This window comes from Mus caroli, chromosome 6 (genome assembly GCF_900094665.2).
Source record: "Mus caroli chromosome 6, CAROLI_EIJ_v1.1, whole genome shotgun sequence".
Lineage (NCBI taxonomy): Eukaryota > Metazoa > Chordata > Mammalia > Rodentia > Muridae > Mus > Mus caroli.
The window spans coordinates 137,415,423-137,420,869 of NC_034575.1; positions in this window are offsets into that span (position 1 = coordinate 137,415,423).

Below are 5,447 nucleotides of genomic sequence, written 5' to 3' on the forward strand. Positions count from 1 at the left end.
TAGGCCATCACTGGAAAGAGAGGCCCATTGGACATGCAAACTTTATATGCCCCAGTACAGGGGAACGCCAGGGCCAAAAAGTGGGAATGGGTGGGTAGGGAAGTGGGGGGGGGAGGGTAAGGGGGACTTTTGGGATAGCATTGGAAATGTAATTGAGGAAAATACGTAATAAAAAAATTTAAAAAAAATGAAAGAAAAAGAAAAAAAGAAATACACACACACACACACACACACACACACACAATGATTTTATACAAAGATCTAAGTGCGTAGATGTAGGAGAAAATTGAGTTGTTGGGCTAGCTCCATCCCAAGTATTTTCTTCAGTGGTTTGGCTAATCACAATACAGGGAGATTTGGGGACATTCTTGCCAATTCAATATAGAAATAGTAGTTTAAGCAGCGATGGCTTCTTACATAATACACAGTGACTAGAGCAGCATGCACTTATTTTCTCTGTTGCCGTTGTGGCCCCTGTTGCTGTTACTGTTGCTGTTGTTTTTGCTAGAGGCTCAGGGAACAGTGGCAACAGCCTGCAGCCCCTAGGCTGGGTACAACTCTGGTCTCCTCATAGGTCAAATGGTTAAAAAGCCACTTCCAGTTCTTTTGTGGAAATAAGAATACATAGCACCTCCCAGTTCTCAATGAATAGCTGATAACTCTCTCAGTGGTTATCAATACTCTGTTGAGGGAGGGGTACAGGAGTAAGAGGTTGTGGTTTGGTGTACTAAAATATTGATTCTTGCAGAACAATTAAGTAAGCCAGAATATTCTCAATAAGAGCAGTCAGATTCCATCCACAAGGATTGGGACCAGGGTTCAGCTCTGAGCACTAACACAGGGTGGTTTACAATCACCGTAACTCCATCCAGCTCCATCAGATCCTTCTTCATTGGTCTCTGTGGGCATCTGCACTCATGTGCACGTACCCACACTCATGTCTGAAAATAAAACACAATCGTTTCAATAAAATTAATTCCAGCCTCAATTTCCTTCTTAGGTGTAGTGGTTTCAATGAGCCTTCATGGGCTCATATATTTAAATCTTTGGTCCCCAAATGGTGGAGCCATTTGGGAAGAATGGGGAAGTGTGGCCTTGTGGGTGGAGGGCTTTGAAAAAAATCCTGCACCATTCCTAGTTGGTTCTCTCTGCCTGGTGGTGACTATTGTCACAATAAAGGACTCCCTAGCTACTGTTCCAGCACCATGCCTGTCACTCATGCCCTCCACTCACACACACATACATGATGGTCATGGATTCAAACCCATTGAAACTGTAAGTCCTGATAAACTTTCCTTTAAGTTTCCTTGGTCATAGTGTGCTCTAGTAATAAGAAGGTCACTAAGACAACATGGCATCCCAATATTCTTTTCAACTCTACCCTATCTTTAGGCATTGATACTATCTGATTCTTGTGCTATCCATTTGTTAAAGCTGACTCTTAAAAGTGAGATGTTTGCACAACCTATCCAACAAAACTGAAAATGTTACAGAAATCAAATTTAAAACAAAGCATTACATAGCTATCATGTGTAGTATAGTGTTAAGCATATATATAGCAGTTCTATTACCACTTATTAATTGTTTTCCAACTATCTTCATGCACAAAATCAACCCATGATTAATTCTTGGGCTCTCATGTTCTGTATATTATCAAATTATTGTTATTAAAACTTCTGTTACATAGAAGTCCCATATTAATAACAAAATTCAGTTACTTATACATTTAGTTAGTTAGTTCATTTATTTTGAGTTAGAGTCTCTTCTAACAGGCATTGAACTTACAATTTATCTCCAGTGTTTTTGTCAGGGTCCTCTAAAGTTTTTAAACAAAAAGAAATGGAGAATATAATATTCTGAAGAAATAGTGACTATTCCTCTAATGGGTTCAAATAAAAAGTTAGAAAAAAAATACAAACTAAAATGTTCTCCATCAAGGTGACAAGATACAACTAAATGTGCCTATCACTGAGCCCAATGATCTGAGTTTGAACCCTTGACCCCAGACGCTAGAAGAAGGAAAGCAACTCCCACATTCTGCTCTCTGGTCACCAGATATAACACACCCACACAAAATTAAACAAATTAAGTGATTGTGGTGATATCTAGTGATTGTGAGTTTTAGAATTGTTGCATGATTTATGACATAAATCACTTAAAATTTTAAGTGGCGTTGAGTGCACCCAGACATTTTTAAAAATCAAGATTTATGTCACTGAAAATACTTCTTGGTTTAAATCCAGCACTGAAATAGCTCACAGAGAAACAAAAGGGAACAAATTACTAAAAATAATGTTGAAAATAAGTTACAAGGAAAACTAAAAATGGACTGGGAGAAAGCAAACGTACCCACCCTGAAGAAAGCCTGATTGCTACAAGTTAGTTCTTACACACCCTATAAGATTAATGAACATGTGTGTGTTTCTTGAGTGAAACTATCAGTTAAATACTAGTAACAGTGTCTTTTCCAAATCTTCAAACCTGAGTACTGTCATAAGTTTTTCAAGCACAAGGGACTTAGGTTGAGTTTGACCTTATAGCCAGAATGTCCAGCAAGCCTTCTTTGCAGGTTCTAGTCTTCCATGGAGAGCAAGTTCCTTTTGGGAGTTGATTTTTTTTTTTTAATCTCCTGAAGTGTATCTAATTGACATGCTTACATTGCTCAGTTTTATCTATTGTCAGCCCTTGTCCTTCAGATATCATCTGAATTTATGTATTGGTTGACACATCACCATCTTCACCCTCTGAAATAACAATCCCTTTTTATCCTGCATTCCATTGTGTCTGCCAATATTTAATGTTAACAATCTATTCTCCCAGATGATTATCTTTTTATCTGCATTCATGTATCAGGCATATATTTTTGAAATGTGAATCTGCAAAGATGAACATCTTTCCCTTCTTCACGTTTTATCTGTGCTCAGTTGTATAATAATGCCTTTGTGTATAATTAGTTCCACTTGCTTTTTAATACACATGCTCGGTTAAGATACACCACAGTTTTCAACATCTGTTTCATATAGTTTCTCCTTTTATTTTCAAAACATACAGAATTCTGTGAGCTTTCATCACATCTATGCTACAATTCGCTCTTCTTTTTGGCCAATATTTATCCATTACATTGAAACAAATAGGGCAACACAGTTTGATGATTAATGAGGGATGAGTCAATTCATGAGGCTTAGTAACAACAGGGAGACATGCTGGGTCTCTGTGGAGAAGGTGACTGTACCTAACCAAAGAGCTCAGAAGGAGGAAGCCTTTAAGGAGTTGAAGAGAACGCTATTTGGAAAACACCAGCTAACCATATTTCTGCTCTACTGTAGAAAAAAAAACACAAAATGACCATCAAAGACAGGAATTCTGCAGAAAATGTTGTAACCTCATTCTCCTGTCACTTTCTACTTCTCTGTAGAGAGACAATTTTGCATAATCCAACCAGAGACCAAAAGGTGAGAAGATGCCCATCAACAGTATCCAAGGCAACATCTCAGGTCACAGAGCACACTCAGAGAAACTGAAATGTGGAACTGAAAGCACCCAGCAAGACCATAGAGTGTGTGTGGGTGTGTGTGCTGCAGCTCCTTCAGCCTGCAGAGGATTGTGGGTTAGGGATGCTTGTAGGATTGTTTTTAAACTGTTCTGTTCAAGGGAACAATGACCAAAAGGAAGAGGAAGCAAGGGGGAAAATGTACTTCAAAACTGTCACATGCCAGGCCATTCTCAAGAAATATTTCAGTCTATGACCACAGAGATTTGATAATGTCCCGAGTTTCATTAGTTACTAGACCAAGATGTTCCTAAATGGATTGCAAATAAAGGAGAATTGTTTTTATTTGCTGAGGGATTCAGTTTCGGAGTGAACGTGGCAGAATTCTCTGCTGCAAAATGATAGAAGTCTAATAGCTGCCAGTCTCATCTTCAATTTTGCTTGTGCTTAGTCAAAAATGTTGCTCCCCAAATTTAAAGCAGAGCTGAGCAAAACATTTAAGTAACTAAGTAATTACTGCACCCTGCAGAGTGACACAGAATCGCCCTAGAGAAAAATGTAGAACAAGACGTCTTACTCCGTGACTGAAGTCCTACTGTGTGTTCATGGTAAGTTCCACGGGCAATTCTTAGAGCAGATCCAACTCCATTCAGCACTCATGAACTGAATGGCTCCCCCTTCCAGCTATGATCCAAATACACAGGCTGAGCCCCCTTAGGAAAAGAAAATTATGCCAATTAGATTTAGTTAACTGTGTTCTTAAGAGAGTAGAGCTCAGAAAATCCAATTTCTCTATTTTACTATTCAAATCTTTGTAATTCACAACCATAGTAAAATGTACCCTTGAAACGACCTTCAGGATAACTTTGTTTAACTCCATACATATCGAAAGGAAATCACTGTATGAAACCGTAAGTGTGCATCCTCTGTTGTGCATGGCTTAGGGTGTTGTCTGATTTACGTTTTCTTGAGTATTGAAACTTTATCTGTGCAGACAAGAACACTACTTTTTTTTTTACTAGAAGTAGTTCTTTTTACATTTGCATTCTGAGCTTGATGGGGCAGCAACAAACTTAGAATAAACTCTAAAATGAACCCTGTCAATCATTCCTGAGAAGCAAAGCTTGCCTCTCACCATCCTTTACCTCCATTCTGCCTATTAGAGGCCAAGCGCTATATCCAGCACTGCTCACCTTGCTCAGTATGCTGACTTTCGAAATCAACTCCAGGGTAATTCATCTGTCAGGCTTACCTTTCTGCAAGCAGAAAGTCTGTGACTCTTGAGAGGATAGGCCACTCTAGTTATGACTAACACATCTCTCAGCTTTAACCATAACAATTCAGAATTTTGAAATTATTTTTAAGACCCCTGCTTTCAGATCAATGCAAGTAGGAAAACAAATTTTAAAATGTGAGTGTCATTTCAAACCAGCAACTTATTTGTACTACAGAGGGTTTCGGCTCCATCAGAGGAACATGCACTGTTTAAGGAAGTAACGGGATGAGCTCATAAGCTAAATGGATAGGCAAGCATGCAAGCATATGCAGATAGCATGAGGGATCGCTCCTTTTCAATAGCATGCTGCATTGCAGGAAATAGCCTCAGATAATCAAGACCCAGCAGTAAACACACATTGGGTCTTTAATTCACAGCATCCACCAGCCATACAAAGTTAGAAAACATCTTTAACTTGTCTGTGTGCCTCCATTTTAGTTGTGTATTAAATGGTTGAGTAATGCTGAGTGTTCTATTTGAAATTGGCTCATAAATGAAGTAAGTCCCTAATAATGTCTCTCCACTGTTTTGCAGTTCCTTTTAAGTTACAGAATTTGTCATCTACCTATAGTCGGCTTTCTTAGGAGGATAGAAGATTATTTTTGTTTTCTTACTTTCTAATAATAAGAATAATAGGGACCAAATGTTCTAGATCCATGAGCCAGAAACATACTATCTTCC